The sequence below is a fragment of the Ranitomeya variabilis genome, chromosome 3 (assembly GCF_051348905.1).
Source record: "Ranitomeya variabilis isolate aRanVar5 chromosome 3, aRanVar5.hap1, whole genome shotgun sequence".
In the NCBI taxonomy this organism is placed as follows: Eukaryota; Metazoa; Chordata; class Amphibia; order Anura; family Dendrobatidae; genus Ranitomeya; species Ranitomeya variabilis.
Window position 1 is genome coordinate 31,202,328 of NC_135234.1, and position 14,115 is coordinate 31,216,442.

Here is a 14,115-nt window from a genome sequence, read left to right on the forward strand (position 1 = left end):
GGTTTACACCCACATATGGGGTATCAGCGTACTCAGGACAAATTGCACAACATTTTTTGGGGTCCAATTTCTTCTCTTACCCTTGGGAAAATAAAAAATTGGGGGCGAAAAGATCATTTTTGTGAAAAAATATGATTTTTTATTTTTACGGCTCTGCATTATAAACTTCTGTGAAGCACTTGGTGGGTCAAAGTGCTCACCACACATCTAGATAAGTTCCTTAGGGGGTCTACTTTCCAAAATGGTGTCACTTGTAGGGAGTTTCAATGTTTAGGCACATCAGGGGCTCTCCAAACGCAACATGGCGTCCCATCTCAATTCCAGTCAATTTTGCATTGAAAAGTCAAATGGCGCTCCTTCCCTTCCAAGCTCTGCCATGCGCCCAAACAATGGTTTACACCCACATATGGGGTATCAGCGTACTCAGGACAAATTGCACAACATTTTTTGGGGTCCAATTTCTTCTCTTACCCTTGGGAAAATAAAAAATTGGGGGCGAAAAGATCATTTTTGTGAAAAAATATGATTTTTTATTTTTACGGCTCTGCATTATAAACTTCTGTGAAGCACTTGGTGGGTCAAAGTGCTCACCACACATCTAGATAAGTTCCTTAGGGGGTCTACTTTCCAAAATGGTGTCACTTGTAGGGAGTTTCAATGTTTAGGCACATCAGGGGCTCTCCAAACGCAACATGGCGTCCCATCTCAATTCCAGTCAATTTTGCATTGAAAAGTCAAATGGCGCTCCTTCCCTTCCAAGCTCTGCCATGCGCCCAAACAATGGTTTACACCCACATATGGGGTATCAGCGTACTCAGGACAAATTGCACAACATTTTTTGGGGTCCAATTTCTTCTCTTACCCTTGGGAAAATAAAAAATTGGGGGCAAAAAGATCATTTTTGTGAAAAAATATGATTTTTTATTTTTACGGCTCTGCATTATAAACTTCTGTGAAGCACTTGGTGGGTCAAAGTGCTCACCACACATCTAGATAAGTTCCTTAGGGGGTCTACTTTCCAAAATGGTGTCACTTGTAGGGAGTTTCAATGTTTAGGCACATCAGGGGCTCTCCAAACGCAACATGGCGTCCCATCTCAATTCCAGTCAATTTTGCATTGAAAAGTCAAATGGCGCTCCTTCCCTTCCAAGCTCTGCCATGCGCCTAAACAATGGTTTACACCCACATATGGGGTATCATCGTACTCAGGACAAATTGTACAACAACTTTGGGGGTCCATTTTCTCCTGTTACCCTTGGTAAAATAAAACAAATTGGAGCTGAAATAAATTTTGTGTGAAAAAAAGTTAAATGTTCATTTTTATTTAAACATTCCAAAAATTCCTGTGAAACACCTGAAGGGTTAATAAACTTCTTGAATGTGGTTTTGAGCACCTTGAGGGGTGCAGTTTTTAGAATGGTGTCACACTTGAGTATTTTCTATCATATAGACCCCTCAAAATGACTTCAAATGAGATGTGGTCCCTAAAAAAAAATGGTGTTGTAAAAATGAGAAATTGCTGGTCAACTTTTAACCCTTATAACTCCGTCACAAAAAAAAATTTTGGTTCCAAAATTGTACTGATGTAAAGTAGACATGTGGGAAATGTTACTTATTAAGTATTTTGCGTGACATATGTCTGTGATTTAAGGGCACAAAAATTCAAAGTTGGAAAATTGCAAAATTTTCAAAATTTTCGCCAAATTTCCATTTTTTTCACAAATAAACGCAAGTTATATCGAATAAATTTTACATTTAACATGAAGTACAATATGTCACGAGAAAACAATGTCAGAATCGCCAAGATCCGTCAAAGCGTTCCAGAGTTATAGCCTCATAAAGGGACAGTGGTCAGAATTGTAAAAATTGGCCCGGTCATTAACGTGCAAACCACCCTTGGGGGTGAAGGGGTTAACAAGCGCAGCTCAATGTCTCTCCTGGATGTCAGGCATATGGATCAGGGAGAAGTACGGCTAAAAAGATATAGGGAAAAACCATGACGATCATCATCGAGGCCATATGTATTGACTGATTATGTTAATTTTGTTTATTAACTTTATTATTTATTTTTTAAATAATTTTTGCACTTTAGAATTAGTACTTTGCTACTACTTTTGTACTGAGGAATATCCTATTGATTTTGCGGACTCTACGATAGCAACTTATACATCATATGCTGCCACACTCCACTCCCTCAGCCATTTGCGATGTGATCTCACCGTCATCGAGATGATTATGCTCCACCTCACTTCAGCATAACAGCCTTTAACTCTATTTCATTGCAGACGTACCCTGCACATGCGCTGTTCTGCCCTGGTGGCTATGTGGGCAGTGTCACCGTGGTGGAGGGGATGACACATGTCCTCCTTCCCATCATAATGCGGTGCGTGGAGGCCCGCTCAGTCATGGGGCTGAGAAACACTGCGGGTGGCACGCTGACTGGCTATATCAATTATGCCTCTTACATTAATAGTACCCACATTTTACCATTAGCCACACTTCCTAAGCCAAGCAAGTGAAACTCGCATCGAGCTGCCAGCACATTCCTTTCTGCGCCCCCTTTTTCACACATCATTCATGACCCAAGGTATTATCTTTACTTATTAACAAGTGATCATTACCCAGACCTTGGACCTTTCATGCATTATCATAGAGCAGGGTGTAGGCTGTTTATACTAACCTTACTTTGTGCTGCCATGCTATGCATCATATTTGGTATTTATCGCATTTTCCATCTATATTAACCCCTTCACCTCGAAGCCTGTTTTCACCTTCCTGACCAGGCCAATTTTTACAATTCTGACCACTGTCAACTTTATAAGGTCATAACTCTGCAACGCTTCAATGGATCCCACTGATTCTGAGGCTATCTTCCTGTGACATATTGTATTTTATGTTAGTGGTAAAATTTCTTTGATATGACTTGCGTTTATTTTGCTAAAAAAAAAGGAAATTTGGCAAAAATTTTGAAAATTTTGCAATTTTCAAACTTTTAATCTCTTAAATCAGAGAATCATATAGCACAAAATAGTTAATAAATAACATTTCCCACATGTCTACTTTACATCAGTACAATTTTTAAACTTTTTTTTTTGTTAGTAAGTTATAAGGGTTAAAATTTGACCAGAGATATAACAAAATTTGCAAAACCATTTTTTTTAGGAACCACCTCAAATTTGAAGTGACTTTGAGGGGCCTAAATGATAGAAAGTACCCAAAAGTTTACTTTTCTTTCACAAAAATTTTCCTTTAGACTTAATTTTTTTATACTTTCACAAGTGTAACAGGAGAAAATTGACCATAAAATTTGTTGTGCAATTTCTCCTGAGCATGCCGATACCCCAAATGTGGGGGAAATCTACTGTTTGGGCATATGGCAGGGCTTAGAAGGGAAGGAGCGCCATTTCACTTTTTGAATTTAAAATTTGCTGGCATAATTAGCGGATGCCATGTCATGTTTGGAGAGCCCTTTATGTGCCTAAACAGTGGAAACCCTAAACAGTGACACCATTTTGGAAACTAAATCCCTTAAGCAACTTATCTAGATGTGCATTGAGCAACTTAAACCCCCAGGTGCTTCACAGAAGTTTATAACGTTAAGCCGTGAAAATAAAAAAATAAAAAATCACATTTTTCTCAGATAAATCTTTTTTAGCTCCAAATTTGGCATTTTCATAAGGGGAACAGCAGAAATTGCTCCATACAATTTGCGATTGGAGAGCCCCTGATGTGTCTAAACAGTGAAAACCCTTCACAAATGAAAACATTTTGGAAACTAGACTGCTTTGGGAACTTATATTGAGCACCCTGAACTCCCAGGTGCTTCAAATAAATTTATAACGTTAAGTTGTGAAAATAAAAAAATAAAAAATCACATTTTTTCCACAAAAATCTTTATTAGCTACAAATTTAGCATTTTCACAAGGGCAAAAGGAGAAAATGGACCCCAAGGTTTGTTGTCCAGTTTCTGCTGAGTTCACCGATACCCCAAGTGTGGTCGAAAACTACTTTTGAGGCACAGTGCAAAACTCAGAAGCGAAGTAGCACCATATTACAGTGCAGATTTTGCTGCACTTGTTTGAGGGTGCCATGTCACATTGGCAGAGCCTCTGAGGTGCCAGAACAGCAGAACCCCCGATAAGTGACCCCATTTTACAAACTAAACCGCTCAATTAATTAATTTAGGGGTGCAATGATCATATTGACACCACAGGTGTGTCACAGACTTTTATACCATTGGGCAATGAAGAAAAAATAATTTTCTTTTTTACTACCAAGATTATGTTTTAGCCCCAAGTTTTACATTTTCATACTGGGAAATGGGTAATAATGGCACCAAAATTTGTCCCATAATTTTTGCTGAATGTATAAATACCCCATTATGTGGCTGTGCAGTACTACTTAGCCATACGGAGTGACTCGGGAGGGACGGAATGCTATTGTCCTCCTGGAGCACAGATTTTCCTAGACTAGTTAGCGGATTCCATATAAAGAGCCCCTAATTGTTAGAAAAGCAGAATCCCCCTTAAGTTACCTCATTTTAGAAATTATAACCTTTCGGGAATTTATCTACAGGTGTTGTGACGATTCATGGGTATTTTCCAGAAACAAGCAGCAGTGGATATTGCTGAGTGAAAATTGCAAACTGCCGCTGTATTGACCAGTACGCTGTAGTGACCAGTACGTTATGCCCAGCTCATGATTCTGGAGAAACGCACCTGTAAATTAGGCGGTCTCTGATCACTACAGTAATGGCAAACATGTGGGCGCTAAATGTGGTTTAGGCACACTGGGGCTCAGAAAGGAAGGGGCATTTGGATTTGGGGGTGGAGAATTTGCTGAATTTCTTTTGGGGAGTGAGGAGACATTTAGCTTTTCTAGAGCCTTTTTGCTACCAGTAACGTGGAAGCCCCCTATATTTCCGTTAACAGATGTGGACCTGAGCAAGGGATTTTTTTTGTGAATTGAAGCTTTTATTGAGAACATTTTACATAACATTTGGAATCACAGTTATCCGGCGCTCTACGCTGAGCACTTACATAGGGGTTTTCATCTAATTTTCTGAGTAATGTGACAGATGAAACCCCCGAGGGATCCATGCACTATAATGAGGCAGCAGAGCTACTCTGGCCTCTGTCTGGCCTCTGTTCAGCGGTGTCCTTTTCAGAAGTGCACAAAACTGTGGCTGACAACACTTTTATGTAATCCTAAATAGACGGACACCGTCGGATCACAGGTCCTACGGCATCCACAGTGCCTCCATCTGCCTCATTATAGGGAATCTTCTGCCGGGGGTTCAGTCTGAATCACGTATTTCAGAGATTTACACGTAAACCCCAGTGTAAGCACAAGATAAATGTGCGCCAAGCCTTTCTGCGGTATTTGGGAGGCAGAATAAAAAAATCAACAGCATGTGAAGAATTGGTTTTATTTATTGTCTATGCCGTTCCTCTTGCGGTATAAGTGATTAGGTGACTTTATTCTTAAGGTCGGTGTGATTACTGTGATACCAGATTTATATTGGGTTTTTATGTTTGCACACACTAAGAAGCTTTTTATTGCAAAAACAAGTTTTTGCATCCCCATATTTTGAGCGCTATAATTTTTCCATATTTCAGCAGTCATGTGACTGCTTGTTTTTGTGAGATGAGGTGATGTTTTTATTGGTACCATTTTCAGACACATGATATTTTTTGATCGCTTTCTATTCCAATTTTTGAGAGGGAGAATGAACAAAAACCAACAATTCAGGAATTGCTTTTTGGGGTTTTTGTTTTATAACGTTCATGTGTGGTAAAATTGGCAAGGCAGCTTTAATTCTTCGGGTCAGTACGATTACAGTGATACCTCATTTATATGTTTTTTATGTTTTGGCGCTTTTACACAATAAAAACTATTTTATAGAAAAAATAATTATTTTTGCATCGCTTTATTCTGAGAGGTTAACTTTTTCATTTTTCTGCTGATGGAGCTCTATGGCGGTTTGTTTTTCGCAAGACAAGATAACGTTTTAAGCGGTATCATTTTTATTTACATCCCTCTTTTTGATCAGGTTTTATTTGCACTTTTTGTTTGGCGGTATGATAAAGCATTGTTTTTTGCCTTTTTTTACTGTGTTCACTGAAGGTGTTAACTAATGGGAGTCTTATGGAGCGGGTCGTTACGGACATGGAGATACCAAATATGTGTACTTTTATTTACATAAATATTTATTGTAAACTTTTTTTTTTTTTTCTTTAGAAATAAAAAAAAAATATTTTTACACTTTTTAATTTTTTATTACATTGTCCCATCACTGTATGGTGTCTGATCGCTGATCTGATACTCTGCATTGTTTCTGCACTGCAGAGTATCACATCAGGATCTGACAGGCAGGGAAGGAGGCATGTCAGCGCCTGCTATACTGTAATTGCTAGTATAGGCTCAATTTACAATAAGTGCGATTATTAAATTTGGCATAGACCAGAAAAAAGGAAAAACATTGCAAAAAGGTCCCAAAATTTACTGACAAAGTATTAGCAGAAAGGAATAGTAGCTAAAATAATAAGTAAAATTCCAGCAAAATATTTTGTATTATAGATGCAACTCTTTTTCTCAAGTGCACATAAAGCCTAGTCAAGCGGCAGTCTACACTCACTTCTCTTTAACATAATTTTCTATTATGGACGGTATCTTAAGTTACTTGTGCTCTTTAATTGCGGGGTTTTTTTACACGGATTTTACTGCATTTTTTACACTGTGTTGTTGCTATGTCATTTTTTATACGCAGCCAATTTTTATTCTGACATTCTTTTAGTGAGCAATTATTCAAAATGGTACATGTGGTTCATGAATTTGGCATAAAATAAAAATTGTTTTTTTGGTTTCTGTTTTTTTGCAACTTTTAAAAGCCAAAAGGTGCAAATTCTTTACCAAAAAAACAAAACTCATGTTGGTCTAAAAATGTGCCAAATGTAACGCTCTACCCGAAACAGTACTCCAAGCAGAGCCTGAAGACGCACACAAAAAAAGAAAAAGAAAGCAGTATTTGGTAAAAGTTGTATTTCATTAATCTGTCTCAAATATCTGGATTATGTAAAGTTGTTGAGCAAACAAAAAAGGACAACTTTAAAAATGGCATAAAATGAATAGCAAATAAAGTGCATATACTAAGGCTATGTGCACACGTTGAGGCTTTGCCTCTAGAATTTTTTGTGCGGATTCTGCATCTCTTGGCAGAAAACACAAGTGTGGATTTACTGCGGATTCTGTGCAGATTTACTGCGGATTCTGTGCAGATTTACTGCGGATTCTGTGCAGATTTACTGCGGATTCTGTGTGGATTTCTATAATGGAATGGGTACAAAAACGCTGCAGATCCGCACAAATAAATGACATGCTCCTTCTTTTGATCCGCAGCGTTTTCCGTACGGAATTATTTTCCGCACCATTAACACAGCCTTTTTTTTTTTCTATTGATTTACATTGTACTGTAAATCACTTTTGGATCTGCAGCGTTTCTGCACCGCAAAAAAACGCTACGGATCCGCAGTAAATCCACAACGTGTGCACATAGCCTAAAGCTACTAGAAAAAAAATGACTCCAAAAAAAATGAAGAGCAAGGATGAATCAGGTCCCCAAATATTTTAAAAAATAAATAAATTATATATAATTATTCTCCAGACATAATTGTATACGCAATCTCCTAGTTTTGCGTGTTTGGAGCAATCTACTCTATGTGAGGGCTTCATTTCTCTTCAGTTGTGATGCAGACAAGGAAAGCACCAAAAATTGCAGCTTCAGATAATGGAGTCTGAGACACAGCTAAAGGAACTGCCACAGATCCTATATAAATTAGCAGCTGTGCTACTGAACATGAAGTAACACAGAAGGGTGAAAATCATCAATAAATTCAGCTAAACAGCGATTATCTGCTCTAGAGCACGGAGCAGAGACATGTAGCTGCTTCCACCAGTGTCACAAAATGGAGTCTGTCAGTCTGAGGTAAAGTGAAACTAACAGGCTGCTCTAAGGATGATGTAATCACACGCAGAGCAGCAGAGCAGCCCAGACTAAAGGTACCGTCACACTAGGCGATATCGCCAGCAATCCGTGACGTTGCAGCGACCTGGATGGCGATATCGCTGTATTTGACACGCAGCAGCGATCTGGATCCCGCTGTGAAATTGCTGGTCGCTGCTAGAAGGTCTGCACATTATTTGGTCGCTAGGTCGCCGTGTATCGCCGTGTTTGACAGCAAAAGCGACGATACCAGCGATATTTTACACTGGTAACCAGGGTAAACATCGGGTTACTAAGCGCAGGGCCGCGCTTAGTAACCCGATGTTTACCCTGGTTACCAGCGTAAAAGTTAAAAAAACAAACAGTACATACTCACCTGCGCGTCCCCCAGCCTCTGCTTCCTGACACTAAAGCGCCGGCCCTAAACTGAAAGTGAAAGCAACAGCGGTGACGTCACCGCTGTGCTGTTAGGGCCGGAGCTCAGTCAGCGTCAGGATGCAGAGGCTGGGGGACGCGCAGGTGAGCATGTACTGTTTGTTTTTTTTAACTTTTACGCTGGTAACCAGGGTAAACATCGGGTTACTAAGCGCGGCCCTGCGCTTAGCAACCCGATGTTTACCCTGGTTACCCGGGGACCTCGGCATCGCTGGTCGCTGGAGAGCGGTCTGTGTGACAGCTCTCCAGCGACCACACAGCGACGCTGCAGCGATCGGCATTGCTGTCGCTATCGCTGCAGCGTCGCTTAGTGTGACGGTACCTTAATAGAAAGCAGAAACAATGAGTTCAGCCATATAGCCCCATGACTTTTTGCTTGTTTTGAAAATTGTGACCAAAAAATGTGACAAACTGTGAAAGAAACTATTCTTGTACCGATGCCCTAATATCGCAGGACATATTGTTGTGTCCTATGCTCAGTGTAGTTGTATGATGGCGCGTGCAACAGCAGGTGGTGACTGTAATAGGCTTCATTCACACAAAAGTATCTTTGATCAGTAGTTGTAAGCCAAATCTATCTCCTGGGTTGCTATGGGGGGTCTGCTGAAGCCCCCGTGCTTGTCATTTTGGAGCTCCTTTGAAAATCTGCCTATGGCCGCTCCTTGAAGGAGTTGGTGATTTTTGCTATATGCAGCAGTGCAATGTCATTGCAGTAAATGGCACAAGCGATCGGACTATAGCAGTTTCAAGTCCCCTAAGGGGCCTATTAACAGTTGAAAACAGTGAAAAGTTAAAAAAAAAAATATATGTTTAAATCGCCCCTTTTCCCCCATTAAAAATAGAAATAATAAAAACACACATATGTGGTATCGACGCTGTTAGGGCTAGCGGAATGCACCAAATTATAAGAGAGATGGTATAAGGTGCGTTCGCAGCCCAGGGTCCACCGTGCTGAGATGGAACCTGCTGCTGAGTAATGACGGACTATATGGCGGTACAATGTGGATACACACACGGATTAACTACACCCTGTGTGAGGAAGCAAATCTTGTTGCGTCACAGGGCCGCGGTACCGCACCAAGAGCGCAAGCAAGGACTCAGGACTCTATCCCAAGACACAGGATTAGAGTACGTTCAGACCACTTGCGCTCGACACCACAACTGGAGTGTCAAAGTAACAGAAAATAAAACTTAAAAGCACAAGAGTGCATGCTGTGCCGCTTTGGCGGACGCCACTAACCACCCAGACTTGGTATAGGAAAGCGCTCTATAAGTGCACGGCGCCGCACTGGCGGTTACAGCAATAGACGCTGTATCGTGTGTCTTTATGTTGACAGCTTAGTCGGGCGCTAGACAGCAAGCATCCACCTTTTGCGAACAGTCATACACAAGGGAGGGGATTTTAAAGAACGACTTGCACTCATCAACACACACACGATTTCAAGTATACACTAGCGCATGGCCGTGCGGCCATGCGAACCTTTTATAGCTGCAGCAAGAACAGGACCTACCCAGAAGACCAATGGGAGTCAGCCACAGAAGAAGAACACCTTCAAGACCTTCCTAAAGGACTAATGGGATTTGCTGCAGTGTCTAAGCATGTGACCCTTGATCTCCAACGAGAGATCTTGCCCTAGGCATGCTCAGAAAGGGAAGAGCAGGACTTAGTCCCAAACACGTCTGCTCGCCACTGCCCAGTACTGACTACAATGGGAGAGGCAGGAAAGGCAGCAGTAACCAGTTGTCCATTATCAGCCTGAGCTAGATGCTTGGACCGACATCTCCGCTGAGCAGACTCCACTGCAGCTGGAGAAGAATGGGAGACTGCAGCGGAGATGGTTCGAGATTCCCCCTGTGCAGAGGTGGGATCTTGTCACCTAACATTACCTGGCCCCCCCTTCCTTAGACCTCGCTACGCTTGAAGGCAGCAATGAGCTGTGGAGCTCAAATGTGTTCAACAGGCTCCCAGGACCTGTCCTCCGGGCCATAACCCTTCCAATCCACAAAAAAAAAATTTTTGCCACATACCACCTTGCACCCCAAAATAGTGTTCACCTCATAATCGTCCATAGACAAACCCGATGTCACAGCAGATGACTCGGAAAACCGGGACATGTATATGGGCTTCAAGAGGGACACATGAAAGGTGTCGGTGATATCCAGGCGTGGAGGAAGGGCCAGAGGGTAGACCACAGCGTTTAACTGTTCGAGGACCTTGAAGGGACCCAAGTAGTGAGGTGCAAACTTAGTAGACTCAACTCGCAGCCTGATGTTACGGCGGAGAGCCACACTAAGTCGCCAGGAGCAAAGGTCGGAGCGGGCACCGATGAGCATCGGCGGAGGTCCTCATTCTCTCCTTGGAGGCCCGAATGGCATCCTGAGTGAGATCCCAAATGTCCCGTGCCACCACAGCCCAGTTTACCACCCTGGAGTCAGTGGAAAACACGGGCATGGACACAGGGACATGCGGACACTGGCCGTGATTTAGGAGGAATGGAGTCTGACTGGTGGAGTTGGCTACAGCGTTGTTAAGCGCAAACTCTGCTCACGGTAGCAAGGATGCCCAGTCATCCTGCCTGGCAGAAACAAAATGTCGTAAATATATGTCACCAGGGTCTGGTTGGCCCTCTCAACCAACCCATTCGTCTCGGGATGATATGCCGAGGAGAGATTCAACGCAATACTGAGTAGACGACAAAGCTCTCTCCAGAATCAAGACACAAACTGGGGACCCCGGTCACTGACAATTTTGTCCGGCATACCGTGTAGGCGAAGATATGCTTGATGAACAACGCTGCCAGAGCCTCTGCAGAAGGTAGCCGTGGAAGAGGCACCAAGTGCACCATTTTGGAAAAATGGCCGGTGATCACCCAGATAATGGTGCAGCTACTAGACTAAGCCCACCACAAAGTCCATCCCGACCATCTCCTAGGGCATGTCTGCCACCGGCAGGGGGTAAAGCAACCCAGCTGGCTGTTGCCGAGTAGACTTGTTCTTGGCGGAAGAGACACACGCCCGAACATAGTCTGCGACGTCACGAGCCATATGCGGCCACCAATATGTCCTCGCCAGTAGCTCAGATGTCCTTTTGGAAACAAAATGTCAACCCACCCTGGACGAGTGAACCCAAGAGAGAACCTCCGGATGCAGATTGGATGGTACAAAAGTCTTGCCCGGAGGCACAGACTCGAGCAAAACCGGGGCCACAGTTCTCAGGCTCTCGGTGGGGACAATAAGCCGAGGCTCCTCTTCCTCCTCCTCAGATGATACAACGGAGCGAGAGAGAGCATCAGCACGAATGTTTTTCTCCCCGGAAAGAAAATGGAGGTTGAAATGGAATCGGGAGAAGAACAAGGACCATCTTGCCTGGTGAGAATTTAACCGCTGGGCTGTGTGCAGGTACACCAAATTCTTGTGATTTGTGAAGACTTGGAAGGGAAAACGAGCTCCCTCCAAGAGATGTCTCCACTCCGAGAAGGCCAACTTCATGGCTAGCAACTCCCTGTCCCCGATGGAATAATTCCTATCTGCTGGTGAGAAGGTCTTAGAAAAGAAGAAGCAAGGATGCTTCCAAACTTGAGCATCCTTTTGGAAAAGGACTGCTCCAGCACCAACAGATGAGGCATCCACCTCCATTATAAATGGCTTATCTACATCGGGGCGATGTAGGATGGGAGCGCTAGCGAAGTGTGACTTAATGGAGAGAAAGGCCTTGGAGACCTCCTCAGACCACAATTTGGGATTTGCTCCCTTCTTGGTGAGGTCAACCAAAGGAGCTACCAAAGTTTAGAAGTGTGGAATGAACTGGCAATAGTAATTAATGAACCCCATTAAGCGCTGCACCGCTTTAAGAGAATGGGGTTCCTGCCAGTCCATCACAGCCTTTAGTTTGGCAGGATCCATAGCCAATCCCTGGGCGGAGATGATATAGCCCAGGAAAGGTAAGGACTCCTGCTCAAACACACATTTCTCCAACTTTGCGTAGAGGGAATTTGCCCATAAGAGGTCAAACACTCTGCAAACATCTCTCCAGTGGGAGTCAATATCTGGAGAGTAGATGAGAATATCATCCAGATAGACTACGACCGAGGTGGAGAGGTGGAGAAGATGTCTGTCAGAACTCCCGCACTCCTAGAGTGAACCCACAGTACCGCGACAACGAACCTCCCAAGGGTGAGCTAACCAGATGGACCACTCCCTATACAGGGAGCGTTAGGGGCAGGCCCGAGGGAGACTATTGCAGCGCCCCAGAGTCCTGGTCGTTGCAGTACTGTGGCTCCGCCACTAAGGGGAGCCATGGTACGTCTGATGGCACTGAAGGAGTTCATCTGATCAGGTATCACAGACACCAATACATTTCACCGCCGGGCCTCCAGGGGGAGCTAAGGGTTCTATTTACTAGGCCACTCTCCACACACAGGTAAAACTGGGGGTCAGGCAGGAAGTTAGACAGAAAGCTGACTGGATGGGAACCAGGCAACACCCTGTGGCAGAGGGTGTTGCGGGAGAAGATTCAGTAGGGTCCCTGTCAGGGGTGGGATCCTGACAGGGGCTTGGCAACTAGAGCGAACGTGAAGGGACCGTGCCTGCACAGTATAGCGGCGGTGCCCGAGAAGGGATTGGAAGCGAGATAGATTGTGCTGAGTGAGAAACGAGATCAAAGCAGAAGGAGAATACCAGTAGGGGTCGTGCTGTTAGACCGAGGCAACATCCTACTGAGGCGCAAACAACCGGTGGCCGGAACGCCGAAGGAAGTATTTCTACAGACAGCTTCAGGCAATACTTCGAACCTACGGCAGGACAGTCAGTCTCAGGCGGGCTGTCTCACCTTAATCACCTATGCAGTCTTGGGGGGCAACTTGTGGAGAGGGGCGACTCTAGGGTCCCGGAAGAGCTCCGAGCCTACCCGTCAAACGGGTGCCGTCCTGACCGCAACATCAGGGAGGGACGGAGATTAGCAGAAGTTCATCTAATCGAGTTGTGAGGGAACTTAAGAAACAGACACAACAGTTGTGAGGACTTTCCGTAAGCACAGCAGGGAAGGACTACAACACATAGCGCTAGAAGGAAGGCACAGATTTCCACCTGTTAAGAGAACTCTGGAAGTGCCATTGGACCGGCCGGACTTGCGCAGCCTGGTGATCTGGATTCCGGACTGAGGACCCAGAGATCATCAGTAAAGAGGTAAAGAGACTGCAACCTGGTGTCCTCGTTATTTGCTGCACTGCACCACTACATCGCATCACTACAGCCTCACCACCGCTACCACTATCTACATCTATCATCACTGACTGTGCGCCCCACGGCAGGGCCACGGACCGGGTCTAGCCACCGTGACAACCCCAGAGCAGGAGCTCAGAGACCCGGTGCCGGGTACCCCTCGGCCCTGCGGCAGTGGGGGCGCTACACTATTGCCGCGGAAGCTGATACTGGGGAACAGGAAGCAGGAGAGGAAAGACGCGGAAATGGCTTAGGCGGAGACACAGGACTGAGTGACAGTGACTGAAACACAGAGTGGACTGGATAAGGCAGACGCCCAGGACAGGCAGGGTAAGGCGGAGACACAGGACAGAAAAAGATAAGGAACACAGGACACAGCAAGGTACGGAGGACCTGGATCAAATGAGGACAAATGACAATCAGGAAGCAGTAGGGGGAGAGGCTACCTGATATAGAAG